The sequence below is a fragment of the Haematobia irritans genome, chromosome 4, assembly GCF_050003625.1.
Source record: "Haematobia irritans isolate KBUSLIRL chromosome 4, ASM5000362v1, whole genome shotgun sequence".
Lineage (NCBI taxonomy): Eukaryota > Metazoa > Arthropoda > Insecta > Diptera > Muscidae > Haematobia > Haematobia irritans.
This window is the reverse complement of record NC_134400.1, coordinates 127,102,617-127,114,636: the sequence shown is the minus strand read 5'-3', so window position 1 is coordinate 127,114,636 and position 12,020 is coordinate 127,102,617.

Sequence of the window (12,020 nt, the reverse complement as noted above, 5' to 3'; positions counted from 1 at the left end):
CTAGGACGCATATTTAAGGAGATATAGGCAAAAGAAGTTTTTCATATAAAAATTTCAATTTTTTTAGGTTTTGGGTGGATTTTTCAATTTTTTGGGGGTGGTCACGAGTTAAAGTCCTTTTCGCTCTAGGACGCATATTTAAGGAGATATGGGCAAAAGAAGTTTTTCATATAAAAATTTCAATTTTTTTAGGTTTTGGGTGGATTTTTCAATTTTTTGGGGGTGGTCACGAATTAAAGTCCTTTTCGCTCTAGGACGCTTAGTTTAGGAGATATGGGCAAAAGAAGTTTTTCATATAAAAATTTCAATTTTTTTAGGTTTTGGGTGGATTTTTCAATTTTTTGGCGGTGGTCACGAATTAAAGTCCATTTCGCTCTAGGACGCATATTTAAGGAGATATGGGCAAAAGAAGTTTTTCGTATAAAAATTTCAATTTTTTTAGGTTTTGGGTGGATTTTTCAATTTTTTGGGAGTGGTCACGAATTAAAGTCCTTTTCGCTCTAGGACGCTTAGTTTAGGAGAAAAGAAGTTTTTCATATAAAAATTTAATTTTTTTAGGTTTTGGGTGGATTTTTCAATTTTTTGGGGGTGGTCACGAATTAAAGTCCTTTTCGCTCTAGGACGCTTAGTTTAGGAGATATGGGCAAAAGAAGTTTTTCATATAAAAATTTAAATTTTTTTAGGTTTTGGGTGGATTTTTCAATTTTTTGGGGGTGGTCACGAATTAAAGTCCTTTTCGCTCTAGGACGCTTGGTTTAGGAGATATGGGCAAAAGAAGTTTTTCATATAAAAATTTAAATTTTTTAGGTTTTGGGTGGATTTTGCAATTTTTTGGGGGTGGTCACGAATTAAAGTCCTTTTCGCTCTAGGACGCTTAGTTTAGGAGATATGGGCAAAAGAAGTTTTTCATATAAAAATTTAAATTTTTTTAGGTTTTGGGTGGATTTTTCAATTTTTTGGGGGTTGTCACGAATTAAAGTCTTTTTCGCTCTAGGACGCTTAGTTTAGGAGATATGGGCAAAAGAAGTTTTTCATATAAAAATTTAAATTTTTTTAGATTTTGGGTGGATTTTTCAATATTTTGGGGGTGGTCACGAATTAAAGTCCTTTTCGCTCTAGGACGCTTAGTTTAGGAGATATGGGCAAAAGAAGTTATTCATATAAAAATTTAAATTTTTTTAGATTTTGGGTGGATTTTTCAATATTTTGGGGGTGGTCACGAATTAAAGTCCTTTTCGCTCTAGGACGCTTAGTTTAGGAGATATGGGCAAAAGAAGTTTTTCATATAAAAATTTCAATTTTTTTAGGTTTTGGGTGGATTTTTCAATTTTTTGGGGGTGGTCACGAATTAAAGTCCTTTTCGCTCTAGGACGCTTGGTTTAGGAGATATGGGCAAAAGAAGTTTTTCATATAAAAATTTAAATTTTTTAGGTTTTGGGTGGATTTTGCAATTTTTTGGGGGTGGTCACGAATTAAAGTCCTTTTCGCTCTAGGACGCTTAGTTTAGGAGATATGGGCAAAAGAAGTTTTTCATATAAAAATTTAAATTTTTTTAGGTTTTGGGTGGATTTTTCAATTTTTTGGGGGTTGTCACGAATTAAAGTCTTTTTCGCTCTAGGACGCATATTTAAGGAGATATGGGCAAAAGAAGTTTTTCATATAAAAATTTCAATTTTTTTAGGTTTTGGGTGGATTTTTCAATTTTTTGGGAGTGGTCACGAATTAAAGTCCTTTTCGCTCTAGGACGCTTAGTTTAGGAGATATGGGCAAAAGAAGTTTTTCATATAAAAATTTCAATTTTTAGGTTTTGGGTGGATTTTTCAATTTTTTGGGGGTGGTCACGAATTAAAGTCCTTTTCGCTCTAGGACGCTTAGCTTAGGAGATATGGGCAAAAAAAGTTTTTCATATAAAAATTTCAATTTTTTTAGGTTTTAGGTGGATTTTTCAATTTTTTGGGGGTGGTCACGAATTAAAGTCCTTTTCGCTCTAGGACGCATATTTAAGGAGATATGGGCAAAAGAAGTTTTTCATATAAAAATTTAAATTTTTTTAGGTTTTGGGTGGATTTTTAAACTTTTTGGGGGTGGTCACGAATTAAAGTCCTTTTCGCTCTAGGACGCATATTTAAGGAGATATGGGCAAAAGAAGTTTTTCATATAAAAATTTCTTTTCGCTCTAGGACGCTTAGTTTAGGAGATATGGGCAAAAGAAGTTTTTCATATAAAAATTTTAATTTTTTTTTTTTTTTGGTCATGAATTAAAGTCCTTTTCGCTCTAGGACGCTTAGCTTAGGAGATATGGGCAAAAAAAGTTTTTCATATAAAAATTTCAATTTTTTTAGGTTTTGGGTGGATTTTTCAATTTTTTGGGGGGTGGTCACGAATTAAAGTCCTTTTCGCTCTAGGACGCATATTTAAGGAGATATGGGCAAAAGAAGTTTTTCATATAAAAATTTAAATTTTTTTAGGTTTTGGGTGGATTTTTAAATTTTTTGGGGGTGGTCACGAATTAAAGTCCTTTTCGCTCTAGGACGCATATTTAAGGAGATGTGGGCAAAAGAAGTTTTTCATATAAAAATTTCATTTTTTTTAGGTTTTGGGTGGATTTTTCAATTTTTTGGCGGTGGTCACTAATTAGAGTCCTTTTCGCTCTAGGACGCTTAGTTTAGGAGATATGGGCAAAAGAAGTGTTTCATATAAAAATTTAAATTTTTTTAGGTTTTGGGTGGATTTTTCAATTTTTTGAGGGTGGTCACGAATTAAAGTCCTTTTCGCTCTAGGACGCATATTTAAGGAGATATGGGCAAAAGAAGTTTTTCATATAAAAATTTAATTTTTTTTAGGTTTTGGGTGGATTTTTAAATTTTTTGGGGGTGGTCACGAATTAAAGTCCTTTTCGCTCTAGGACGCATATTTAAGGAGATATGGGCAAAATAAGTTTTTCATATAAAAATTTCAATTTTTTTAGGTTTTGGGTGGAATTTTCAATTTTTTGGGGGTGGTCACGAATTAAAGCCCTTTTCGCTCTAGGACGCATATTTAAGGAGATATGGGCAAAAGAAGTTTTTCATATAAAAATTTCAATTTTTTTAGGTTTTAGGTGGATTTTTCAATTTTTTGGGGGTGGTCACGAATTAAAGTCCTTTTCGCTCTAGGACGCTTAGTTTAGGAGATATGGGTAAAAGAAGTCTTTCATATAAAAATTTCAATTTTTTGAGGGTGGTCACGAATTAAAGTCCTTTCCGCTCTAGGACGCATATTTAAGGATATATGGGCAAAAGAAGTTTTTCATATAAAAATTTTAATTTTTTAGGTTTTGGGTGGATTTTTCAATTTTTTGGGAGTGGTCACGAATTAAAGTCCTTTTCGCTCTAGGACGCTTAGTTTAGGAGATATGGGCAAAAGAAGTTTTTCATATAAAAATTTTAATTTTTTTAGGTTTTGGGTGAATTTTTAAATTTTTTGGGGGTGGTCACGAATTAAAGTCCTTTTCGCTCTAGGACGCATATTTAAGGAGATATGGGCAAAAGAAGTTTTTCATATAAAAATTTCAATTTTTTTAGGTTTTGGGTGGATTTTTCAATTTTTTGGGGGTGGTCATGAATTAAAGTCCTTTTCGCTCTAGAACGCTTAGTTTAGGAGATATGGGCAAAAGAAGTTTTTCATATAAAAATTTCAATTTTTTTAGGTTTTGGGTGGATTTTTCAATTTTTTGGCGGTGGTCACGAATTAAAGTCCTTTTCGCTCTAGGACGCATATTTAAGGAGATATGGGCAAAACAAGTTTTTCGTATAAAAATTTCAATTTTTTTAGGTTTTGGGTGGATTTTTCAATTTTTTGGGAGTGGTCACGAATTAAAGTCCTTTTCGCTCTAGGACGCTTAGTTTAGGAGATATGGGCAAAAGAAGTTTTTCATATTAAAATTTAAATTTTTTTAGGTTTTAGGTGGATTTTCAATTTTTTGGGGGTGGTCACGAATTAAAGTCCTTTTCGCTCTAGGACGCTTAGTTTAGGAGATATGGGCAAAAGAAGTTTTTCATATAAAAATTTCAATTTTTTTAGGTTTTGGGTGGATTTTTCAATTTTTTGGGGGTGGTCATGAATTAAAGTCCTTTTCGCTCTAGGACGCTTAGCTTAGGAGATATGGGCAAAAAAAGTTTTTCATATAAAAATTTCAATTTTTTTAGGTTTTGGGTAGATTTTTCAATTTTTTGGGGGTGGTCACGAATTAAAGTCCTTTTCGCTCTAGGACGCATATTTAAGGAGATATGGGCAAAAGAAGTTTTTCATATAAAAATTTCAATTTTTTTAGGTTTTGGGTGGAATTTTCAATTTTTTGGGGGTGGTCACGAATTAAAGCCCTTTTCGCTCTAGGACGCATATTTAAGGAGATATGGGCAAAAGAAGTTTTTCATATAAAAATTTAAATTTTTTTAGGTTTTGGGTGGATTTTTCAATTTTTTGGGGGTGGTCACGAATTAAAGTCCTTTTCGCTCTAGGACGCATATTTAAGGAGATATGGGCAAAAGAAGTTTTTCATATAAAAATTTCAATTTTTTTAGGTTTTGGGTGGATTTTTCAATTTTTTGGGGGTGGTCACGAATTAAAGTCCTTTTCGCTCTAGGACGCTTAGTTTAGGAGATATGGGCAAAAGAAGTTTTTCATATAAAAATTTCAATTTTTTTAGGTTTTCGGTGGAATTTTCAATTTTTTGGGGGTGGTCACGAATTAAAGTCCTTTTCGCTCTAGGACGCATATTTAAGGAGATATGGGCAAAAGAAGTTTTTCATATAAAAATTTAAATTTTTTTAGGTTTTGGGTGGATTTTTCAATTTTTTGGGGGTGGTCACGAATTAAAGTCCTTTTCGCTCTAGGACGCTTAGTTTAGGAGATATGGGCAAAAGAAGTTTTTGATATAAAAATTTAAATTTTTTTAGGTTTTGGGTGGATTTTTCAATTTTTTGGCGGTGGTCACGAATTAAAGTCCTTTTCGCTCTAGGACGCATATTTAAGGAGATATGGGCAAAAGAAGTTTTTCGTATAAAAATTTCAATTTTTTTAGGTTTTGGGTGGATTTTTCAATTTTTTGGGAGTGGTCACGAATTAAAGTCCTTTTCGCTCTAGGACGCTTAGTTTAGGAGATATGGGCAAAAGAAGTTTTTGATATAAAAATTTAAATTTTTTTAGGTTTTGGGTGGATTTTTCAATTTTTTGGCGGTGGTCACGAATTAAAGTCCTTTTCGCTCTAGGACGCATATTTAAGGAGATATGGGCAAAAGAAGTTTTTCGTATAAAAATTTCAATTTTTTTAGGTTTTGGGTGGATTTTTCAATTTTTTGGCGGTGGTCACGAATTAAAGTCCTTTTCGCTCTAGGACGCATATTTAAGGAGATATGGGCAAAAGAAGTTTTTCATATAAAAATTTCAATTTTTTTAGGTTTTAGGTGGATTTTTCAATTTTTTGGGGGTGGTCACGAATTAAAGTCCTTTTCGCTCTAGGACGCTTAGTTTAGGAGATATGGGTAAAAGAAGTCTTTCATATAAAAATTTCAATTTTTTGAGGGTGGTCACGAATTAAAGTCCTTTCCGCTCTAGGACGCATATTTAAGGATATATGGGCAAAAGAAGTTTTTCATATAAAAATTTTAATTTTTTAGGTTTTGGGTGGATTTTTCAATTTTTTGGGAGTGGTCACGAATTAAAGTCCTTTTCGCTCTAGGACGCTTAGTTTAGGAGATATGGGCAAAAGAAGTTTTTCATATAAAAATTTTAATTTTTTTAGGTTTTGGGTGAATTTTTAAATTTTTTGGGGGTGGTCACGAATTAAAGTCCTTTTCGCTCTAGGACGCATATTTAAGGAGATATGGGCAAAAGAAGTTTTTCATATAAAAATTTCAATTTTTTTAGGTTTTGGGTGGATTTTTCAATTTTTTGGGGGTGGTCATGAATTAAAGTCCTTTTCGCTCTAGAACGCTTAGTTTAGGAGATATGGGCAAAAGAAGTTTTTCATATAAAAATTTCAATTTTTTTAGGTTTTGGGTGGATTTTTCAATTTTTTGGCGGTGGTCACGAATTAAAGTCCTTTTCGCTCTAGGACGCATATTTAAGGAGATATGGGCAAAACAAGTTTTTCGTATAAAAATTTCAATTTTTTTAGGTTTTGGGTGGATTTTTCAATTTTTTGGGAGTGGTCACGAATTAAAGTCCTTTTCGCTCTAGGACGCTTAGTTTAGGAGATATGGGCAAAAGAAGTTTTTCATATTAAAATTTAAATTTTTTTAGGTTTTAGGTGGATTTTCAATTTTTTGGGGGTGGTCACGAATTAAAGTCCTTTTCGCTCTAGGACGCTTAGTTTAGGAGATATGGGCAAAAGAAGTTTTTCATATAAAAATTTCAATTTTTTTAGGTTTTGGGTGGATTTTTCAATTTTTTGGGGGTGGTCATGAATTAAAGTCCTTTTCGCTCTAGGACGCTTAGCTTAGGAGATATGGGCAAAAAAAGTTTTTCATATAAAAATTTCAATTTTTTTAGGTTTTGGGTAGATTTTTCAATTTTTTGGGGGTGGTCACGAATTAAAGTCCTTTTCGCTCTAGGACGCATATTTAAGGAGATATGGGCAAAAGAAGTTTTTCATATAAAAATTTCAATTTTTTTAGGTTTTGGGTGGAATTTTCAATTTTTTGGGGGTGGTCACGAATTAAAGCCCTTTTCGCTCTAGGACGCATATTTAAGGAGATATGGGCAAAAGAAGTTTTTCATATAAAAATTTAAATTTTTTTAGGTTTTGGGTGGATTTTTCAATTTTTTGGGGGTGGTCACGAATTAAAGTCCTTTTCGCTCTAGGACGCATATTTAAGGAGATATGGGCAAAAGAAGTTTTTCATATAAAAATTTCAATTTTTTTAGGTTTTGGGTGGATTTTTCAATTTTTTGGGGGTGGTCACGAATTAAAGTCCTTTTCGCTCTAGGACGCTTAGTTTAGGAGATATGGGCAAAAGAAGTTTTTCATATAAAAATTTCAATTTTTTTAGGTTTTCGGTGGAATTTTCAATTTTTTGGGGGTGGTCACGAATTAAAGTCCTTTTCGCTCTAGGACGCATATTTAAGGAGATATGGGCAAAAGAAGTTTTTCATATAAAAATTTAAATTTTTTTAGGTTTTGGGTGGATTTTTCAATTTTTTGGGGGTGGTCACGAATTAAAGTCCTTTTCGCTCTAGGACGCTTAGTTTAGGAGATATGGGCAAAAGAAGTTTTTGATATAAAAATTTAAATTTTTTTAGGTTTTGGGTGGATTTTTCAATTTTTTGGCGGTGGTCACGAATTAAAGTCCTTTTCGCTCTAGGACGCATATTTAAGGAGATATGGGCAAAAGAAGTTTTTCGTATAAAAATTTCAATTTTTTTAGGTTTTGGGTGGATTTTTCAATTTTTTGGGAGTGGTCACGAATTAAAGTCCTTTTCGCTCTAGGACGCTTAGTTTAGGAGAAAAGAAGTTTTTCATATAAAATTTTAAATTTTTTAGGTTTTGGGTGGATTTTTCAATTTTTTGGGGGTGGTCACGAATTAAAGTCCTTTTCGCTCTAGGACGCTTAGTTTAGGAGATATGGGCAAAAGAAGTTTTTCATATAAAAATTTCAATTTTTTTAGGTTTTGGGTGGAATTTTCAATTTTTTGGGGGTGGTCACGAATTAAAGTCCTTTTCGCTCTAGGACGCTTAGTTTAGGAGATATGGGCAAAAGAAGTTTTTCATATAAAAATTTCAATTTTTTTAGGTTTTGGGTGGATTTTTCAATTTTTTGGGGGTGGTCATGAATTAAAGTCCTTTTCGCTCTAGGACGCTTAGCTTAGGAGATATGGGCAAAAGAAGTTTTTCATATAAAAATTTAAATTTTTTTAGGTTTTGGGTGGATTTTTCAATTTTTTGGGGATGGTCACGAATTAAAGTCCTTTTCGCTCTAGGACGCTTAGTTTAGGAGATATGGGCAAAAGAAGTCTTTCACATAAAAATTTCAATTTTTTGAGGGTGGTCACGAATTAAAGTCCTTTTCGCTCTAGGACGCATATTTAAGGATATATGGGTAAAAGAAGTTTTTCATATAAAAATTTTAATTTTTTTAGGTTTTGGGTGGATTTTTAAATTTTTTGGGGGTGGTCACGAATTAAAGTCCTTTTCGCTCTAGGACGCATATTTAAGGAGATATGGGCAAAAGAAGTTTTTCATATAAAAATTTCAATTTTTTTAGGTTTTGGGTGGATTTTTCAATTTTTTGGGAGTGGTCACGAATTAAAGTCCTTTTCGCTCTAGGACGCTTAGTTTAGGAGATATGGGCAAAAGAAGTTTTTCATATAAAAATTTCAATTTTTTTAGGTTTTGGGTGGAATTTTCAATTTTTTGGGGGTGGTCACGAATTAAAGTCCTTTTCGCTCTAGGACGCATATTTAAGGAGATATGGGCAAAAGAAGTTTTTCATATAAAAATTTAAATTTTTTTAGGTTTTGGGTGGATTTTTCAATTTTTTGGGGGTGGTCACGAATTAAAGTCCTTTTCGCTCTAGGACGCTTAGTTTAGGAGATATGGGCAAAAGAAGTTTTTGATATAAAAATTTCAATTTTTTTAGGTTTTGGGTGGATTTTTCAATTTTTTGGCGGTGGTCACGAATTAAAGTCCTTTTCGCTCTAGGACGCATATTTAAGGAGATATGGGCAAAAGAAGTTTTTCGTATAAAAATGTCAATTTTTTTAGGTTTTGGGTGGATTTTTCAATTTTTTGGGAGTGGTCACGAATTAAAGTCCTTTTCGCTCTAGGACGCTTAGTTTAGGAGATAATAAGTTTTTCATATAAAAATTTAAATTTTTTAGGTTTTGGGTGGATTTTTCAATTTTTTGGGGGTGGTCACGAATTAAAGTCCTTTTCGCTCTAGGACGCTTAGTTTAGGAGATATGGGCAAAAGAAGTTTTTCATATTAAAATTTAATTTTTTTTAGGTTTTAGGTGGATTTTCAATTTTTTGGGGGTGGTCACGAATTAAAGTCCTTTTCGCTCTAGGACGCTTAGTTTAGGAGATATGGGCAAAAGAAGTTTTTCATACAAAAATTTCAATTTTTTTAGGTTTTGGGTGGATTTTTCAATTTTTTGGGGGTGGTCATGAATTAAAGTCCTTTTCGCTCTAGGACGCTTAGCTCAGGAGATATGGGCAAAAGAAGTTTTTCATATAAAAATTTCAATTTTTTTAGGTTTTGGGTGGATTTTTCAATTTTTTGGCGGTGGTCACGAATTAAAGTCCTTTTCGCTCTAGGACGCTTAGTTTAGGAGATATGGGCAAAAGAAGTTTTTCATATTAAAATTTAAATTTTTTTAGGTTTTGGGTGGATTTTTAAATTTTTTGGGGGTGGTCACGAATTAAAGTCCTTTTCGCTCTAGGACGCATATTTAAGGAGATATGGGCAAAAGAAGTTTTTCATATAAAAATTGCAATTTTTTTAGGTTTTGGGTGGATTTTTCAATTTTTTGGGGGTGGTCACGAATTAAAGTCCTTTTCGCTCTAGGACGCATATTTAAGGAGATATGGGCAAAAGAAGTTTTTCATATAAAAATTGCAATTTTTTTAGGTTTTGGGTGGATTTTTCAATTTTTCGGGGGTGGTCACGAATTAAAGTCCTTTTCGCTCTAGGACGCTTAGCTTAGGAGATATGGGCAAAATAAGTTTTTCATATAAAAATTTCAGTTTTTTTAGGTTTTGGGTGGATTTTTCAATTTTTTGGGGGTGGTCACGAATTAAAGTCCTTTCCCTCTAGGACGCTTAGTTTAGGAGATATGGGCAAAAGAAGTTTTTCATATAAAAATTTAAATTTTTTTAGGTTTTGGGTGGTTTTTTCAATTTTTTGGGGGTGGTCACGAATTAAAGTCCTTTTCGCTCTAGGACGCTTAGTTTAGGAGATATGGGCAAAAGAAGTTTTTCATATAAAAATTTAAATTTTTTTAGATTTTGGGTGGATTTTCCAATTTTTTGGGGGTGGTCACGAATTAAAGTCCTTTTCGCTCTAGGACGCATATTTAAGGAGATATGAGCAAAAGAAGTTTTTCATATAAAAATTTAAATTTTTTTAGGTTTTGGGTGGTTTTTTCAATTTTTTGGGGGTGGTCACGAATTAAAGTCCTTTTCGCTCTAGGACGCTTAGTTTAGGAGATATGGGCAAAAGAAGTTTTTCATATAAAAATTGCAATTTTTTTAGGTTTTGGGTGGATTTTTCAATTTTTCGGGGGTGGTCACGAATTAAAGTCCTTTTCGCTCTAGGACGCTTAGCTTAGGAGATATGGGCAAAATAAGTTTTTCATATAAAAATTTCAGTTTTTTTAGGTTTTGGGTGGATTTTTAAATTTTTTGGGGGTGGTCACGAATTAAAGTCCTTTTCGCTCTAGGACGCTTAGTTTAGGAGAAAAGAAGTTTTTCATATAAAAATTCAAATTTTTTTAGGTTTTGGGTGGATTTTTCAATTTTTTGGGGGTGGTCACGAATTAAAGTCCTTTTCGCTCTAGGACGCTTAGTTTAGGAGATATGGGCAAAAGAAGTTTTTCATATTAAAATTTAAATTTTTTTAGGTTTTAGGTGGATTTTTCAATTTTTTGGGGGTGGTCACGAATTAAAGTCCTTTTCGCTCTAGGACGCTTAGTTTAGGAGATATGGGCAAAAGAAGTTTTTCATATAAAAATTTCAATTTTTTTAGGTTTTGGGTGGATTTTTCAATTTTTTGAGGGTGGTCACGAATTAAAGTCCTTTTCGCTCTAGGACGCATATTTAAGGAGATATGGGCAAAAGAAGTTTTTCATATAAAAATTTAATTTTTTTTAGGTTTTGGGTGGATTTTTAAATTTTTTGGGGGTGGTCACGAATTAAAGTCCTTTTCGCTCTAGGACGCATATTTAAGGAGATATGGGCAAAATAAGTTTTTCATATAAAAATTTCAGTTTTTTTAGGTTTTGGGTGGATTTTTAAATTTTTTGGGGGTGGTCACGAATTAAAGTCCTTTTCGCTCTAGGACGCTTAGTTTAGGAGAAAAGAAGTTTTTCATATAAAAATTCAAATTTTTTTAGGTTTTGGGTGGATTTTTCAATTTTTTGGGGGTGGTCACGAATTAAAGCCCTTTTCGCTCTAGGACGCATATTTAAGGAGATATGGGCAAAAGAAGTTTTTCATATAAAAATTTCAATTTTTTTAGGTTTTGGGTGGATTTTTCAATTTTTTGGGGGTGGTCATGAATTAAAGTCCTTTTCGCTCTAGAACGCTTAGTTTAGGAGATATGGGCAAAAGAAGTTTTTCATATAAAAATTTCAATTTTTTTAGGTTTTGGGTGGATTTTTCAATTTTTTGGCGGTGGTCACGAATTAAAGTCCTTTTCGCTCTAGGACGCATATTTAAGGAGATATGGGCAAAACAAGTTTTTCGTATAAAAATTTCAATTTTTTTAGGTTTTGGGTGGATTTTTCAATTTTTTGGGAGTGGTCACGAATTAAAGTCCTTTTCGCTCTAGGACGCTTAGTTTAGGAGATATGGGCAAAAGAAGTTTTTCATATTAAAATTTAAATTTTTTTAGGTTTTAGGTGGATTTTCAATTTTTTGGGGGTGGTCACGAATTAAAGTCCTTTTCGCTCTAGGACGCTTAGTTTAGGAGATATGGGCAAAAGAAGTTTTTCATATAAAAATTTCAATTTTTTTAGGTTTTGGGTGGATTTTTCAATTTTTTGGGGGTGGTCATGAATTAAAGTCCTTTTCGCTCTAGGACGCTTAGCTTAGGAGATATGGGCAAAAAAAGTTTTTCATATAAAAATTTCAATTTTTTTAGGTTTTGGGTAGATTTTTCAATTTTTTGGGGGTGGTCACGAATTAAAGTCCTTTTCGCTCTAGGACGCATATTTAAGGAGATATGGGCAAAAGAAGTTTTTCATATAAAAATTTCAATTTTTTTAGGTTTTGGGTGGAATTTTCAATTTTTTGGGGGTGGTCACGAATTAAAGCCCTTTTC